The sequence below is a fragment of the Stegostoma tigrinum genome, chromosome 9 (genome assembly GCF_030684315.1).
Source record: "Stegostoma tigrinum isolate sSteTig4 chromosome 9, sSteTig4.hap1, whole genome shotgun sequence".
NCBI classification, from domain to species: Eukaryota; Metazoa; Chordata; class Chondrichthyes; order Orectolobiformes; family Stegostomatidae; genus Stegostoma; species Stegostoma tigrinum.
In genome coordinates, this window is record NC_081362.1 from 51,221,390 (window position 1) to 51,241,006 (window position 19,617).

Genomic DNA, 19,617 nt, shown 5'->3' on the forward strand with positions numbered 1-19,617 from the left:
TCTGAATGGTCACTCTTTGTTTGAGTACACCTTTCTGATTTGGTGTTTCTTCACTGTATCTTTCTGTGGCATTTCAATGCAAGGTTAGTTAAGTGGAAGGCTGTGGTGAATAGAAGAAGTAAAGTTAGCGCGGGGAGAATTGGTGAAGTGCACTAATGTGTCAAGTAGGGTGTAGTAAGAAATACTTAGCTTGCTATGGTATTGTATCATTGCATTGTTAGCTATTTTTAAAATGTCTTTGTCTCAGTTCTGTTTTTATACTGACTATAGCCAAACACTTGCCTTAGATGATACTGGTCTTTTCTAACTCTTAGGGGCTGATTGTAACTCTAACTGCCAGCAAAACCAGGCATAAAATTAAAATCATTGGTGAGACCCTATTCTTTCACACATTTCCCATCCCACCCCAATTTCACAGACTGCGAGTTTAACTTGCAATTTTGAATTGCAAGTTGAAAATAAGCTGGCAATTGGCAGATACCTTCTTTGAACATGCTCGTCGGGTCCCAACAACATTGTTCAGGCCTGGCAACTATTATAACCATCAGCCTGAAAAGGCAGGTTGTTGTCCCATCACGGAAGAATGAGCAGGAAGAGGAGCCAGAAGAGGTCAGTAAGGGTGCATATTTATTTTACTTTCTAAAAAAAAATTCATATATGGGCTGGAAGAGCAAGAAATGCTCCACCAAGCGTGCAAAGAAAGGGTAGGTTTGTTTATCCAGTGCTTCATCAGCTGATCAGTTCACCTAAATCCTGGGATTTGTTTGGCCAGCCATCAAAACCTTTCAATGGTCTGCCAGCAGCTATTGATTGATAGTTACAGATAAGGACAGAATTTAATGCCCTCCCCACGAGGTGAGCATTCGGGCAGTAAAGGTATTTAATTAGGTGGGGGAGTGCCAGTTGAGAATCCTGACATCTTCCTGCCTCTGCCACAGATGAGTAATTTTTACAGGAAGGCTTGTAGATATCCTTCCTGCCCTGATTCCAGCTGTGTCACAGCTGCTGCTACTCAACCAGTAGCAGTGCAAGACAGTCACACAGGAAGCCCAAGAAGCAAGTTCGGTTGCAGTCGGCTGGTGGGATCCTTTATTCAAATATACAGTGTATGTTTGAGGGACTTAGCACCAGGAAAGGGAGGCCCACTGAAAGTCAGCCCCTGCACCACTTCTCCTCCCCAGCCAGTGTCTCCCTCTCTGCCTCCCCCATTCCATTCCTTTTCCCTTGTGGTCTCAGTCTCTCACTGCTCCTGTGCTGCAATAGATGCATTGCTGGTGACTAGCATTGCTCGTCCAGTAGTGAACCTCTGATTTTGATTCCCAAGGCCCTTTCATCTCAGGGAATGCCTATCACTGACTTTGCATATGCTTAACTGCCATTTAATAAGGCAGGCCTTCCCCAAGAATGGTAGACCAAAGGCTTTTGCTCACTTTCTATTGCTGGCAAGACTTCTGATTAAATCCTACCCTGGAAATCTGCAGATAAAGCCCGGGAATATCCAAGGGCTCACAATTCCAAGGTAGCTTGATGTATCCTGCATTCAATCATCCTGTGCCCTGAGGTAAAATATGTATTATTCTGCTAATTTTACCTAACCCATCTAGTAAAAAAAACTATATTTACCCAGTACATTAATTAGCTTTGTTGAACACTCTAATTATCTTGTACCTAAGGCCTAGAAATCATTTATATCTTGCTCTACATAGTTTCAGTGCAGTCATGTATTTCCTGCAGTATGTATACAATTAGGTCTATCCTTTCAGAAGCAGTGAAATACAATGTATTGTACTTTCAGAATATTCAAAGCTTCAACATCACACTTTTAGTTCTAAAGCCTTTCCATGTCCTTTTTGCTCGATATAACATTTTCTCATGTGAAGTTCAATATTCCTGAAACTTAGTCGTCACTTTAACATGTGCATTTGAAATTCTTAGAATCATGGATAGCACATGACCTACTATGATAACTGTGCAGATTATTAAAAAGACAATCACAGTATATTCAGGCAATAAACATTTATCATTAAAAGTAGGTGCATAAATCATAAATTGGGAAACTTGATACAAAATTTTGAAATGAAATTAAATATCTACCTTTTTAGAAAAAGCACCACATGCAAATTATGCAATGGTGTCATTAAATTACTGATCAATCTTAAAATTTGTAACTCATTAAATCGCCTTTTTATCAAATCTGCTGTAAAGTGTAGTGAAAGTAATTTTGAGAATGTAACTGCAACTTTAAGAATCATTACAAAACAGTAACTGCTACAGAGATGTTAGGTGCAATGTTGAAGCCTTGGAACCTCTGAAAGTACAATGCATTTTATTTCACTGCTTCTGAAAGAAGAAACCCAATAGTATATACTGTAAGAAACAAAAGACTGCACTGTAACTGTGTCAAGCAAAGTATAAATGATTTTTGGGCCTTTGGTGACAGATAATTAGAGTGTTCAACAAATTTAATTAATGTCCTGGATAACTATAATTGTTTTCTTTTTGACTAAATGAGTTAGATAAATCTAGGAGAGTAATACATATTTTGAAACAATCATAATATATTGTATAAATATTTACAGATCTGTTACTTCTTTGGAAAAGTAAATTCTTTTGAATTAAAGCCTAAATTTACAGGCTTACTAAAGGAATACTCAGTAGAATCTACAAGCATGAATGGAGTGTAGTGAATTTCCTACAGGATGAAGTTTGATTTTATCTGTTCATTGAGGAGACCGAACTCAGGCAGCTGTATAGCTTGCAAGAGAAAAACATTATGAGCTGTCAGAAGTGGTAATCTTAGAATTGCACATTCACTGAGTACTTCTGATAGAACGAAGTAAATAATGTGAGTTTAGATGCTGATTTACAGAAAACAAAATAGTCACAATCATGAAATGGATTTGTCATGTAGGGGTCTGGATTTTGCCATATTCTACAGAATTTTAACTCTCACAGTATGTGGATTTTGTTTTGACAGGACTTGATCAGGAAGTAGACCAGGTTGGTAGACTTGACTTCCAATCAGGTGGGAAGCTTTGTTGCAGTGAACCTATTGTTTAGGCTTCCATCAGCTACTTCAAACTATTTTTCAAATATCTTAATGCTTATTTAGTCAACAGCTTTCAAATCTTATATTATTCTCCTAGGTTATATCTAGCGAACCTACTGGAAAAATTACCATCCACTGTATTAGCACATCTTAATAATTTAGATGGTGAGATTGTGAATGCAGAGAAGTAATCTTGAAAAGGGATGGATCCTGGTGTGAATGTGGTTGTACTAAGTGTCCGGTATAGCCATAATTCTCATCAGTCTTATTTGCTGTTGAGGTTTAGGGTTCTGTCTGATTGATAACCATTAATTAGATATATGTGCCATGTGCTATTCAGTGACAAATGATGAAAAACAATTGTAAATAATATATGTGCACATGAGGTAAAGCAATGCGCCAAATGCTAATCCTAAAGGGTAAATATCATTACATGCCAGCTGTCTTTTTCTTATTCCTTTACATGCAATGGATTCTGAGAACTCAACGTTAACACAGAAATATTAACAATGACCATCAGATGGCAGTATTCTCATTTAAACCGTATCATAGTGTATGCTTTTCATCCCTATTGTTGATAATCAAGTAGAGGTTTTGACATTGTGGTAAGTATTTAACCTTTTATTCCTTGCATGCAAATTTCAATCAAATATTGCTGGAAATTTGCAAAATAATACTTTGTAAAAGTCTGCTTGCTTGTAGAACATGTTACTTTCTTGCTCATAAAGTCAGAGTTAATAGATTCCCATGCTGCTGTAACTAGATACAGTAGTCCGCAAAAATATACTCTATTCTAAAATCTGGCTATTTTTTGCCAATACATTTGTTTCCCAATTTCAGTAACTACCACCATCATCCAGGAAACATCATTTGGAGTTCAGAAAATAATTCAGGTCCATTACTTCTGAATGTTCATTTTAGTACTAGCTCCTTCAAATTCTTCTAATTACCTGCAATTGGTAGATCAGAGTCTACAATGCACAGAGCCAAAGAGTGGTACAGCACAGAAACCATTTATATGCATTTGGTCCATATCCTTCTCAACTTTCCCTATTCGAGTACCTGTCTAACTGTCCTTTAACTGTAGTGATTATACCTGCATTTACCACTTCCTCTGACTGCTCATTCCATACATGCACCACTCTCTGTGTGAAAAAAATGTTGCCCCTCAGGTCTGTTTTAAATCTTTCCCATCTCGCCTTAAACCATATGCCCTCTAGTTTTGGACTCCTCCTCCTTAGGGAAAAGACCTTGCCAATGCATCTTATCTACGCCCCTCATGATTTCATAAATCTTAATAAAGGCACCTCTCAACCTCTAATGCTCCAGGCAAAAAATGTCCCAGCCTAACCCGTCTCTCCTCATTATGCCAACCCACACATCTCAGCAATATCCTTGTCATTTTTCTGCACCCTTTCCAGTCGAGTTATACGACACGGAAACCACCCTTCGATCTAACCAGTCCATGCCAAACATAATCCAAAACTAAACTAGTCCCACCTGCCTGATCCTGGCCCATATCCCTCCAAACCTTCCAATTCAGGTATACATCCAAATGACTTTTAAATGCTGTAATTGTACCTACATCTGCCACATCCTTGGGAAGTTCATTTACACTCAAATCACCCTCTGTGTGAAACATTTTCCCCTCATGTCTTTTTTAAATCTCACTCCTCTCATCTTAAAAACGTGACCCCCTAAACTGGAAATCCCCCATCCTAGGGAAAAGTTTAACAGCATCCTTCGTTTAGCAGAGTGACCTGAAATGTACACTGTATTGTAAAAGTGGTCCTCACCAATGTCTTGTACAGCCACAACATGACATGCACTGGGTTCACCAACCATTTGAAGTTAAATGTCAAATACCAGTGTACGAAGTTTCTTTATAAATGGTATTTTAAATAAAATTTACGGGAAAATGTTGCACCATTTTATGCTCTGACGAAAACGATTTGCTCTGCCTCATGTGCTCTGCAGGTTTGTGAAACAATGCAACTATTCATAATCGGCTCATATTGCATTTGCCCGTATACTATTTGTAGCGGTGGATAACACATATAAAGAAAAAATATGCATGATTTTACTTCAAATGGCAAAGAGAGAATCTGTCCCTTCCTCCATAAGCTAGTAGGTGCTGTTGCACAGTGAATGGAGTCAATGTTTGAAAGCACACCATTTGAATTCTATGCTTATATTTTCTCAACAGAGCAGTAATTCAATGGAGACATTAGATGAACACTTCCATTTAAATTAAGATTTTATCTTTAGTTCAGCATATACAGCTCAGAGCAGCACTTCAGTTTATGTGTTATTATGGCATTAAATTAATTTAAGCTTTATCAAAATGTGGTTACAGTTTGATCACTTATGATTTTTATTTTATCTTATATTTAATAGTTTGGTATATTGGTTAAAAATGAACATACTGATATAAAATATATCGGTTAATCTCTTATTTGAAATACAGGAGGAAGAAATTTTATTTAAAGAAATAGAGGCTGAGAATCTGACTCATAATCTGGGGCTTGCACAGGGATTGTCTTCCCTTGGAGCCCTCCAGTGTTGACCTATGACAGTTTAAAACATAAATTGGAAGGCACATCATGCGTGCCCATTCACATGAGACCATTTATTGTTTATAAGCAAAATAACCCATGGCTGGCATTCAACTGCATGTGTAGCTAAACGATGTATCTGATGATGTTTGAATGCACTGATCTACCTGAAGTGAGCACCCAGCAAATGAGTTCTTAGGGTGCCAGGCTCACAAAAGCAGAATGCCAAGTCTGCTGACTGTATCAGAAATTTTCAGGTTTTTATTTAAATTTCAGATTTACCGCATCAGAAGTGTTTTGCCATTATAACACTTCAAAAGTTACTTCAGAAAGCATGCATTTTCCAGTGGGTCAGTAATCTGGAATGCTGCAGCTCAAGAATGGACAAGTATTGGATGCAACCAATTTCACCCATCCTGCAATCATGCTGGCAATGATGTATTTCCTATCCAGACAACAGAACATTGAAGAGAATCTGACGGAAATAATTCCAACACTAAATAATGTTTAAAATATGGTGCATTTTAAATCAATTTGCTGAAAACAAGACCTACATTTGCAAAACAAAACAAAAAGAATATCTGATATTTTCTCAAGTACAATGATTAATGTTAGCTTTCCAAATAAAATGCCAGTGAATTGTAATACGTCGCTAAACTATGAGATGTCTAATACATTTGTGATTTCTGTTTAATATATTCCAAAACATTTTCTGTTGTGTCCTTGGTGATGCTATGTTTACAGGACGTAGCCACAACTAATTACATTTGGCTTACACCAAAGTAAATGGAGATCTACCAGTGATTTCAGTTCTCAGAGTTGTACTGATCCACAGTCAGAGCAGTAATTAGCTCACGTCAGCTGTTCACAAGATGTTTGTTGGGAATAGTTTTACTTGATTGTCTAGTAGATAAATTAAGGATGAAATCTCTTGCTCATAATGAAGCATACATGTCAAATTAATTATGTGGAAACATTTATATGCACCTTTCATCTGCACAAAACGTGTTTTTACTTTTTTTTGGAAGATATCCACAATGGGGCAAACAGTGCAAATATGGCAACTCAATTGAGTTTGACATGTAGGCTTCAAATAAATATAACGTAGCAGAAAGTAAACTTAGTTGTGCATGTATTATCAATGCCTCGTGTCACAGCAATCATTGCTGTTCCCGCTCTGCCTCCCCTTTCTGCTATCTGGTAGAACAGGGAGAAATCCTTTAAAACCATACTTTATAATTCATAAAAACAACAATAACTATGTTCCTCAACTTTATTCTGGATGTTTGGTCACCATATTTTGCAGAAACTCAATATATGGCTTATTCATATACTTTCTGGATGTGTAGCAAATTTATTTTGTAATGTTAGCTCCTAAATCCTAGGGGAGGGAGACTTTATTTCACAGCAGTGGTGTTCCTCAAATCAGAGTCTCCAGTTTTAACTTCCACTCATGGACTTGCTTGCTAAGGAAGGTACAATTGTCCCATGGCCAGAAAGGTTGGGTTTCAACTTCCAAGTCCTTTGAACATAGTCCAATGGCAGGCAAAGAAAAGGAAAGATTCCTGGTCAGCCATGAGATGGAAAGAAATTGGACACCGAACAAGGCTATTCATAGTTCCAGGATGATAAAATCTTTTGTGAAAGTTTAAGCTGTCACAGAAACATGGGCTCCTCAGGCGAATAGTTGGCTCACTGGGCTGGATAGCCATTACAATTGAGATGTGTGGCAACAGCATGGTATCCAATCACCAGTTAGGGTGGCATGGTGACCCAGTGGTTAGCACTGCTGCCTCACAGCACCAGGAACCCCGGTTCGATTCCACCCTCAGGCAACTGTCTGCTTGGAGTTTGCACATTCTCCCCTCGTCTGCGTGGGTTTCCACTTGCTCCAGCTTCCTCCCACGGTCCAAAGATGTGGAGGTTAGGTGGATTGGCTATGCTAAATTGCCCATAGTGTTCAAAGATGTATAGATTAGGTGAGTTATAAGGGGATGGGTCTTGGTGGGATGCTCTGAGGTTTGGTGTGGACTTGTTGGGCCGAAGGGCCCGTTTCCACATTCAGGGATTCTATGATTCCAGCTGGGGTGGATTCAGGACCTGCCTCCCTAGCCTACAGGTGGTGGAAGTTATGAGATTGTGTGCCTTGAGAGAGAAAATTCATGAAGAAGAATTGCTGGATTACTGTAGAAGACCAACCCATTATAAAACCTAAGGAATTGAAATTATCTTGTTTTTAAAAAAATCTTGCTTTAACAGCTGACCATTGAACTCTGCTTCCCATAGACAGTTAAATTACTGGCATCCTCTTCATCTCTAAGACCACTGAACATACCAGTGCTGCTACCATATTTCACAATCAGAAATAGAATTGTATGGGCAAAAATAATTACCTTTAACTATTGTGATTGAATGCAACTTTATTTACACAGCTAGAAAAAAATTCTAAGTTGGTAGGTACTCAATATTTTGACAGTTCAACTTCTTTTAAGATTTTCCACAAATTGTAAGGACTAAGTGATCTTTTTTGTAAGCAGAACCACTCACACCTTCTGCAATAATTGCCTTTGCATGCAAAGTACCAGTCATACACCTCAAGCTTCTGTGTGGACCCTTGTCAGCGCATCATTTGTATTCTGTCAGTCATTGATATTATCCACAAGCACTCAAACAGCTTCTATATCTAAACTAATTGTATACGGTTTTATATCATTGGCTTCCCTTTCAGCTCGAAAACCAATGCTCAGCATACTTCAAAGTCCTGTTTGATCTTGAGCTGATTTTGAATTCCCATGTGTTGTCTGTCATAAAATTCGGTGTTCTCTAAAATATTACCTCTCTTTGACTTCTTCCCAAGTTTCTGAATGTCTCAGTCAAATCTTGTCCCCACCAGATTCAGTCTCTTCAGCAAAGCTAGCCGTCTACTTTCACACGACATGAACAATAATCACATCACTTGTTGTGTACTATTTTAGATATATACTGTACGTATACCTGTGTTATACCTGTATATGCATACACACCCACACACCCACGTGTATACATATATCTCTTATGTAGGTATTAATGTAAGTAATGTGGACATCATGTTGCAGATTTTCAACAGATATTCCTCCTTAAAACTGGAATTGTTGTACAAGGAAAATGCTGATCTTAAATGCTTAGCAAAATTTAACTGATTTTGGCTTACCCTTCTATTCGCGGAGTGATTTATTAGAGACAGATTAAGCCATGGATTTTTAAATTTAGGTACTAATTTAAGTTTTTGCCCAAAAGCAGAAGATTGATGTTATAATGGTTATGTTATTCAGTTATATTATCTCTAACTTTCCTACTGATTTTCTCTTCTTCTGACCTTGCAAACAAAGAGTGCAGGTGGGTCACTTGCTGTTCGAGTTCTACTGTAAGTTTTTCACTTCATTGAATTTTGTAATCAACCTGTTCAGGAATGTAGTGGCACACCTCTGGAACAAATGGAGCTTGAACTCAGGCCTCCTGAATCACTTAAAAGCTTACAGCATATTATGACAATAGTCTCTTGTAAACATTTTGTTTCCTTGAGAAGATGGTTGTCCTCTACAAAATGCCGCAGAGGTGAGATATTCATTGCACTGTGCATTCAGGCAACACCTCACTACTCAATTGCATTGCCAGACTGTATTTCAAAGTTCCATCAACTTCACAGATCATTAATTAAATAATCAAAGTATTAGCTAGGCTGAGAGTAGTTTGGCAGAATGGACAACAGAACTACAAAATGTATCACTGTATTACCAAATTACTGTCTCTAGACTAAAGTTAATGAAATAATTCTTCAAAATAGATATTTTATTTAAAATCTAGTTTGGAAAAAAATATGCAGCTATACAACACAATTATGTAAACAATCCCAGTGCAATCCAATTGTGAAATAATATAAAATGAACATTGTTACTCCAGAATAACAGAAACTGGGGTTTGGATGTAGAGTGAGCCATTCAAAATATGTTCAGAGGTCATGAGACATCAGTGAAATGCAAGAAAGCATTTTAAACATATAAAAATGTTTGTTAAAATGTGAGATGCTTATTAATAAGTTGTTGATTATGTCCACACATAAGAAGTGCTGAACAACTGCTTTGGGCTGATGCTGGGCTGTTTTACTTTCCTTCACAATTCATTTCAATTGTGCATTTAATGGCTCTCCATTTGTGCACTCTGCTCATAACACAAATGGTGATGACATTATTTTTCATTTGATCAATATTTGACTTTAAGTTTAATTGTAAATCAGAGATGGTTTTTTGCCATTTTAAAGTGTTTTGCCATCATATTGAAATTTTCTCTTGATGGGTGTGAAATTGATCATTAGACACAAACAGTGTTACATGATGGTTGCAAATTAGAAGCCAGATGTCATCTCTTCTGTCAATTCTTCCACCTCCAGAAGATTGTTCACAAGCTTATAGCTTGTATTGTTTTTAATGCCTTTATTCTCCCTGATCTGAATGTAGTTACTGTTATCACCTTCATGTATTTCTGTTCAGTTCTCATGGTTCAAGGAATTGTGATCCATTTCTTTTATTTTATACAAACGAGTCCTACAACATCTATAAAATTTTTAAATTGTCACTAAACTCCCAGCTAAATGAGTGATCAAGAAGGAAAAGTTGGTTTGCATACTGGCTCATCTTTCAAACATTGCTATGCAAACTATATTGATACAAGGGCAGACAGTGCTGCAGACTGTTTACTGTGCCATCCATGCATGTTACTTCAATAGTATCAATGACAAAATCTGAGCTGCTACACGGATAATGGCTGACCATGCTGTCTCTTCTTAAAGAATGAGTTCCACCCCACCTGTCTAGAAACCTTTGCAACTTTCCTGTAAGTTTGCATTAGAGAACTAAAGTAAGAATTATATTTAGGAGTTAAGACTGAAATTTTTAAGTAGGATTATGTATTTTCAGTCCTTACAGTGATGCTGATTGGAGTTAAAGATTCTGAACTTCTTTTTGAAATATCGCTGGAGAGGACATTACATTTTGGATTGGCCCATGCTATATTTCCTCTTGTGAAGGACACTTGAATGGGGTTTTTGCTTATTCATTCAAAAGCATCATCAGCTAGGCCAGCATTTATTGCTCTTCCCTAATTACCAGAGGGTAGTTAAGAGTCAAACACATTGCTGTGGGTCTGGATTCACATGTCGGACAGACCAGATAAGGATGGCAGTTTCCATCCCTAAAGGGCATTAGTGAACCAGATGGGTTTCTCCTGAAAATTGATGATGGATTACCGGCCATCATTCAACCCTTAATTCCAGATTTTTTTTCACTGAATTCAAATTCTACCATGGTAGTATTAAACCCAGGTCATTATCTGGGACTCTCGATTAATAATCTGGTGATAATACCAACATGCCATCGCCTCCTAAGTATGGCTCAAGTGCACCAGAAGCAACTGTTACACTGTTATGATGTTACATAGCCCTGTTGACAGATGTGATAATTAACTTGCTAAGTTGAAACATGCAGGTCCATTGAATTGTCACGCAAAGTGCTGAGTTTTACAACACCAATTGAAGGGCCCGGAACACACTTGTTGGCAAGTTGATTTAGAAAATCTGTTCTTGCAAAATGTTAAGAATTAATCTCAAGATGTGCTTAGAGATGTCCTAGTGAGTTTCTGTCTTTGACAGAGTGTGTTGGTGCACCCTTACAGCAAGGATAATGAATGTTTATTGTTGGTATGCAATCTAAGTAGCTTCAGTTTCCCAAAATTGCTTCTGCAGTCTAAGGTTCTTTCCTTAAAACTCTTTATTTGCAACATTATAAGTGTTCTAACTCTTTGGTCATGTTCTTCTTTTGTGAGGTACTATGCTAATATGTTGTTCATGTGGCGTATGACCACATCTGTGCCTTCCAGTATAGTTAATGATCTTTGAAAAATGTCTGATATGGAAGCTATTCCAAAGGATAATCTAATAAAGCCATAATGCCTAATTGGCGAAATAAAAATTGTCAACTTTCTAGAGTCTTCATCAAATCAGAATTGCAAGAATTCATTGCTTACATCCTGTTTGGCGCATAGGGCATTTTTGGCTAGTTGCCATCACATTTTCAACCACTATTGGATAAATCTCACATCCCACTGCTTTATTCAGTTGAATTAGCTCCACAGAAATTCTTTGACACTGAACCCTTCTGGTTTCCTTGCTGTAATTATTCATGAACACCATAACATCTGTACCATACCTGTGGAAATTGTCCTTTGTCTGAACATGTAATCTATTTCTTCTTTATGTCTAATAGAAAGTGGATACAGCATTTTTCTTGATGTGTACACGCAAATGGTTTTGCAGTGTCCCTCAGAGTAACAAAATACTCTGTCTTCAATTTCCCTAAACCTGTGAACATCTTGGGGATTCGTTTCCTTGGTCTGCAACCTTGTTAGCTTCATGAATTGATTTCAGGTTTGAACATGCCTTCCTGCTTAATAGGACACATTCATGATTCTAAATAAAGAAATTCAGTGAATTATTTTCCTTTTTAACTGAGCTTTATTGTGAGTTGTCCTTTTTATGCTCACTGATGTACCTCCACATCCTGAATTTTCATTTATACTGGCTGCAACTTAATCTTTTTTAATCCAGCGCTTCGTCAGAGGCTCACTGATGATGTTACCTAGAATGGTGACAAAACGTCTGAAAACTAACCTTCCAGCTCAGCGAGCAAACTCACATCCTTTTTTAATCCATTTAACCTGGAGTGATAAAAATGAGATTTCTAGCCTGGTGTCTAATATAAACATTATGGTTTGTTTGTTGCCTTCATGTTGAACACTCCACTACTCATTCATGGAGTAATTGATTATTCCCATTATTGTTATTTTTTTCTGGTTTTCTGGTGTTTTCTGCACATGCTATAGATTCACAGGATTTCTCTGTTTATTCTCTATATTCTATATGGGATTCTGCAGAGTTTTCTAAAATGTCTCACTCTCCTGCAATTTATGCATTGTGCACAATTCTAACACTTGTGGTATCTTCCTCCCTGTATATAATAGACAATTCAAGATGGTGGTGGATGTTTTGTTTCCATTTTGGTGTTCATTACCTTCTTTCCTGAAGACTTTATACTTAATCAGTTTCTCCCCTGGCTCACCACTTTCTCTTTGATCAAAATCCCTGTTCTGCCTCTACTTCCCTTGTGCTGTGCCCTGCTTTTCCTAATATCAGATCCTGTCTGGCTGGTAATAAGATCTAATGAGGTGTCATCTGAAACTCTGACCATGATTCAGTTACACATTAATTCTGCCTTCAGCTTTTGTATGCACAATATTCTTTCAGTCTGGAGGGATCGTTTATAAACAAGTCCATGCTTTCTCCAGGATTCTACTTCTCTGATTAGATTTACCATGCTGTGTTATTAAATTTCTTCTCACACTGAATTACATATACTCTATACTACTTCATAGAACACAATATTTTCATTCTTACAATCATACATTTACAACATTCAAGATGAGCCCCTTAACCTAGTCAGTTTGACGATTCTTGTTTAAACCTGAAGCTGTAGTATACTTTGCCAATCTTATCTTCCAAACCCTTCATTCCTGGTTTTGCTGGGGCCCATCAATTGCTTGCAATGGCTCTGGGACTGACAAATTAGCCTGACTGTGCTTCTATGTCACAGGGTAAAAACTAAATTGAAAACATATCTGGATGCATAGTGTCTGATTTTAAAAACACATTAGACAGCCGAATAAAGGTGGTTGTTATATTCAGATGACTGGACTTCGAAATAACCTTTCAGAAGTTTTTCAGAAATCAAAACATACCTCATAATGCTACTGGAATGCATATCATGATGTTACAAACTGTCGTAGAAGTTGACAATGTAAGCCTTTATCTCCATAGTATTTTCCTCCCCAGCCCAAAAAAATACTCCAGGAGGATTGGCCAGATGATTCTCAAATGCCAAATTCAACTACTTTTTAACCGTGCAATTTTGAAATAGCTAAAGGGTCAACATCATTTTTTACAACATCAAAATATCAAAATCACAACGTCAAAGCCCCCAACTCTAGGCTGCAAAGAAAAAGTCTCTGGCATGTAAAAAAAACAACAGCCAACAACCTGATTTGTTCTCTCTGTGAATAATCAACTTTCTTTCAACAAACAGCAAAACAGATATTACTTTTCAGCAATATTCTTCAGAAGATCTTTGAAGAAATTGTAAAGAGAACAGACTGTCTATGACTCCTGAACTGCTGACTAACTAACTAACCACCCCACAAGGGAATTCCAGATGCTAACTCAACCTTTGGGCTTCTTTGAACTTTAAAAATAACTTGGATAAATTTGTATCCTTTGGTTGTTTTGTCCTCAGTTTGTTGCTAGCTGAAAAATGCCCTTATCATTTTCGATTCAGTTCTCCTTGTGTGTATTTCAAAGTATGACAGCATTGCAAAGTAGACTACCCCCACTCCATCATGTCTAAGATTGTACAAAATAAATCTTCCTTCTAATTTGCTCACAATGTGTTTGTTGTGGCTTTTACACAATCAAAGTCCACCAACAGAGGGAGTGGGGAAATTTGCCACCAATGTTTTAAAAGAAGGGATAAATTAAATTGAAAGATGGTGAGAATGTGGAGAGAGATATGTCCTGGAACTCACAATCAATCCATCACTCAGTGCTTGTCCTGCGATCTGTTGCTTCGGTTAATACTTGTCTGATCAGTGGATCAAACTTCTGCTGTGCTCTTGACATCCTCAACATCCAGGCCTGTCTTGAAAAATTCACTTCTGTTCATTTTTGACAATCACCTATACTTTAATAGCTGGAATCAATACCACTTTTATACTTTGCTGCTTTTTCCACTGCTTTTCCCATTGCTGTGTTTTATCACGTGAATCGGGTCTAACTAGTTTTAATCACCTGAGTACTACACCTTGAGGGCTCTATTCTTAAAACTCTTCATTTGCAACATTGTAGATAAATTTATTCTCTTGGATTATGGTAATGTTTCTGCCTCCTTGCTGATCTACCTACATAATCATGTGATACTAACACCAAGTGCACATACCATTATTATCATCCTGATCATCATCATCATCATCATCATCATCTTTATAAAGTCCCCTGATGTATCTTTATTCAACAGAGGAAGTGAGCTGTTTATACAGAGAAGACTGCAATAGTTAGGAGAGGCTGCAGCAATAGAACGTCTGGGTCTGCAGTATTTCAGGAAGTTAAATAAAGGGCTCCTTACAGGGTGGAAGTGATACCTGTTCTGCCAAGATAGAACAGAACTCTTACATTCTCCTAGGCTGCTAGACAGCCTCCAGTCTTTATCAAACAATGTTCCCACTGTATTGGAGTACATGCTTATATAGTATACCTGTGTACCACCCCATGGAGAGCCTTGTTTGGGCCCTCTGCAGCAGAGCTCATCTACAACTTTGTGAGCAAACAAACTGCCCTTTACTAGTGGCAATGCTGCAGCTCATTCTTTTTCACTGACTTAAATTACCAAATACTGATTTTGACCCTACCCTAACCTCCAAACTGTATGAAGTGCTATCTGAACTGATAGTTGGGAGTCACAGATCTTTGACATGGCCCTTATATTAGTGCTGCATTATTATTCTTTCTGTTTCTCCTTGGTCTGCAGGACAGCTCCTTAGTGTCAGAAAGGGCAGAGTGGAATAAGAAAGAAAGGGGGTGAGTTGGGAAGCAAGACACATCTGTTCACACCATCATTCATTCATCATGTCAGACCTCACGCTAATAGTGATTTCATAGTTCAACAGGGCCAAAAAAGGACAAAATGTCAGGGAAATTGCTTTGGGCAAGGCGTATATCCTGGCTGGACCACTTGAGGCTATGTGTAGGCAATGAGAGACATATGTGTGGGTGACAGCATGTTACTTAGTCTTAGGTTGAGCTGGTGTATGTTTGGATATTAGTGTGGGCCCTGACTACCTAGTTATCTGAGGGATTGTGAAACATGAGCATCCATCAGGGTACAAAATTGTGCAGACATTGTGTAGCCTAGCCAAAATTTTTATTCAGCTGGTGTGAAAAGGAAGTCACTTTTATGTTCCTTAGCCCCAGCCATTCAGTTTCTAGGAACACTCAAGACCGTTGCAGTATTTGTCATGTTGGATAAGTTAACACTATGTGAAAAAAGACATTAATATGTGGATTGTCAGAACTGAAGTATCATTCTGATCCATCTAATTGAATTGTCCACTGAAAGTAAGAGTGCTTTGTTCATTTAGCAGTTAGTTTCCATGTCACTTCCTAGCTAACTAGCCATTTAATTTTCTCTTTTGAATCCCAAAACTATCAAGATTGAATTTTTCAAACTATGATTTTTCATATTTATTGAGTTAAAAACACATTTCCAGCATGTGAACTAGTTATGTACTTCCTGATTTCTTCTTTATTCAAAAAAATTGTTATATATGTGCCCTGATAAAATATAGATCGATTTTACTATTAGTCATTGTGTTCTTCAGATCCCTAGTTTTATCTTAGATATCTCGTGGTGTATGCTTTGAGCTTGTTGAAATAAAGAGAATAAATATTGCATGAATATTCTCCTTTATTATATTTTAAAGGCCTGGATTATTTTTAACCTCCATTTGTGCAGCGTGTAATTTCAAGATAGCCTGCAGTGATTATTAGCAAGAGGCTAGCTGTTCTCTGTTTTGACACAGCAGTAGCCTGAGCTATTATTGGTAAAAAGAGTTCTCACTTTAATTTGTTTACTTTTACATTTTCACATGTACCAACGATCCCCGCCCCATCCCCAAACACCCCTGTGCCCTCACTCCACATCGAGTTTTCGTATTGGATGAAAGGGGACATACTTGTTAAAATATTTTAACTTGTTTCCAAGGTCTTTAAACCATTTACTTCTAAACATTTGGTGTGAAATTCCTTTGACAACCATTTTAACAAAGGGTCTGACCCATTTATTTTGAGCAGGTTAATGCCTCAATTATATAACAACAAAGCAGTTTGATAAAAATGTATTCAGCAGTCATATGCTAATATTCCACAAGCTTCTTCAAGGCTCAAGTGTTTTTATTTGCTCCCAAGTGTCAGCTTCCCCAGCTGTCTTGCATCATTTCCTGCTTGAGAAAGCAGGCAGGCAATTTGTTCCCAGGCGGCTGTTGATGGATATTCTCACCCAGCTGCTAAGAATCATTTGAAAAGTGCCTGGAGGAGCTTGATACTTTGCTTCCCCTCCCTTCCTCCCTGTGGAGAAAGACCTGGCCTCTAAAATGAGGAAGTTATTATGTGTTGAATTCTGGGTGTGAGTGCATTATTTGGGCAAATATAGACCAGCGCCTTGGAATCAAGTCAGCTGTTCTGAAATGTTTCTATTTTTTAAACTCTGGTTTCTTTATTCTTTTCTTCATTATACAATTTGTTAAACTCAACCAAATTCTACCAGACAAGTGATTACTCATCATTAGTTCCAAAGAATGTATCATTGTTTAATGTTTGATTGACAGCAGTTTTTACGTAGCCTTGGCTACCATATGTCTGACAGTGGTGACAGAATCTAGGGTACAAGGGAGTCACTGGCAGTTGCACTGAATAGAAACAGAAAGGTCAGCCCATTATAGGCATAGACATCATGAGAAAATGGGCTAAAATTATGCAATGTTGCACTCGACACCAATCCTGACAGCCATTCATTATTTCTGTGAATATTTGTCACTGTGAACCACGTTCAGTACTTTATGTACTGCTGAGTCACATTGTTTGAGACAGCACATGATGTATTTTCAGAATTGGTTAAAACTTGCTGGAGGTTTGTTGCCGTAATTGCAAATACTCTGACGCGAAGCTATTAACATAGCAGATTATGGAACATTTATGTCTTTTGCCTATCACCAGGAAAGATGCTTTTTCAATGTTTGAGCAGATCCTGGAAGAAACAGGAATGTGGCTCAAATAGTTACTGAATTACTGACAATGCAGTCTGCCCAAACTATCACAGGGAATTAAAGATGAAATGTCACTTGAAGAAATCAACTATCATCTGATCCTCCACATTGATCTTCTATTCTCAATTCATTGAGGCAGGACAGGTTGACTGACTATCATTACTTAATGCTTCAAAATAAATGCATATTCTGTCACATTCTTGATTTGACCTCTGTTTGCAAGGCCACCAGATGAGTCACTTGTTACAGAGTCCCTACCTGCTGTCGTGTTCTTGTAGACATACCTGATTCTGGTGATTATTTACCCATTGAGCTACCTAAAGAACTCCACTCGACTCAGGCACATCTGGGAGCCTTTAACTGGATCAAACCAAGCAGGTACTCAGTAAATTATTCTATAATAATGATATCACAGATGAGTCACATCCTATTATCAATTGACACCCCACCAACCACCCCCCCCTTCCCCCAACCCTAGTCTCTGACTTCCCCAGTATTTTCATGACAACACTCCACAGACTAGCATCATTACATCCCCATACATTCCTCTCCAGGTAAATCGCATGCCTGTCTCAAGTTAACACTCAAATTCAGGTTCATCCTATTGTCATATCACACCCATCCCTCACAGTCTCTGAAAACATGGTCAATCAATCATGTAGTTCTCACATTCACAACTCTGTGGGTTCTCTCATTATGTAAAGGAATGCACAACTCCAGGGAAAGGCAGAGAATCATGGCTGGACCTGCAGCTACAGCCACATGACTGCTGCACAGAAAGAAACTTTGTATATGAGCAGGGTAATGCGGTTCATGGGTGTAGACAGTGGAGAGATTGAAGTCTCATAAATGCCTGGTGACAGCGTGAGATAACACACTTCCATCCAACATAATACTCACACTTTCCCGTGTCAACAATGATGAATTCATTCAGAGACAGACAAGCACTCTGAGATTGCACACCGACATCAGCACACAACCCTTTGAGGGGTATTGCAGTGCTTGGTGTTTTGTCGCACTTTTAATTATTAGATTATAAAATTATTACACACTATGCTGCAAGTGACTGTGCATAATTTTATACATCTGCACTGTCAGCAAAGATGACTATATGTCAAAAAAAAAGCTTGGTGTACACTGTCAATTGTCTTCAAGCTGTTCATTTATTCAGCAGGTTCGCAAAATACCTCCTTAGTGCATGTGAAAACACATTTGCTTTTACCTGTTGGATAAATACAATGTGCAGCAATCAAAATGTCTTTTGCTGAATGACAAAAGAAAGGTTGTTCATTGATTACCAAAAAAGTTACAGAACAATGCTGCTTATATTAAAATGGTTCCTGATGTGCCTCTATCGTTTTGGTTCTCCTTTTCTACAGGCTGCTGGGAGCAGATTTGATCAAACGTGGTGTGTTCAGGCATCCACAATGGATATTTTGGCTCAATGTAATGATAAATCTATTTTGAATATTTATTCGTCGTATGCCTGAAAGTTCAATATTTGTTTAGCTGTCTGAATTTGGAAAGTACTGACAAAATCTAAAGGTAAAGGTACAGCAATGTAGACTTTGTTCATGGCCATTCATTATCATTTCATGGAACAGATGTTTGGGTTGCTTCTTCCAGTCTGAATATTTAGCATATTAGCTTCAGAGAAGCTGTTGCCATTTTGTACACAAAGCACATAATCGTTTCCTTCTGTGAAATTAAACAATATGATTATTTCATTCTTGAAAATATAAACAGCCCCATGTGACCAGATAGAGTCAGCTTTGACATAATGCCAGAAAAGGAGGTAGGCATTTATCAGTTTTTGCAAATTTTTCTTTCTACAGTAAAATTTTTATACAAGAATTTTCTTCATGTGATGGTTTGCAGGAGTTTAAATGCTGTGAAAATAAAGTAGCGCATGATCCAGGTAAACAAGATAAATATGTGTCTCCTGATATCGCCTATCTTTCACATGAGCAGATTAGTGTAACATGCAGCCAAAATTGTATCACTGTCTTTGTAATTCATGTTTATATTGGATAAAGATTAGGGTTACACGCAAGTACT

General features: G+C 37.8%; 1 protein-coding gene across 45 annotated transcripts in view; it reads left to right on the top strand.

Annotated features, from left to right (window-relative positions):
* Positions 1–19,617, top strand: part of nrxn1a (neurexin 1a) — a 1,700,803-nt gene that overhangs the window by 984,061 nt on the left and 697,125 nt on the right. The gene's annotated exons all lie outside the window — the stretch shown is intronic.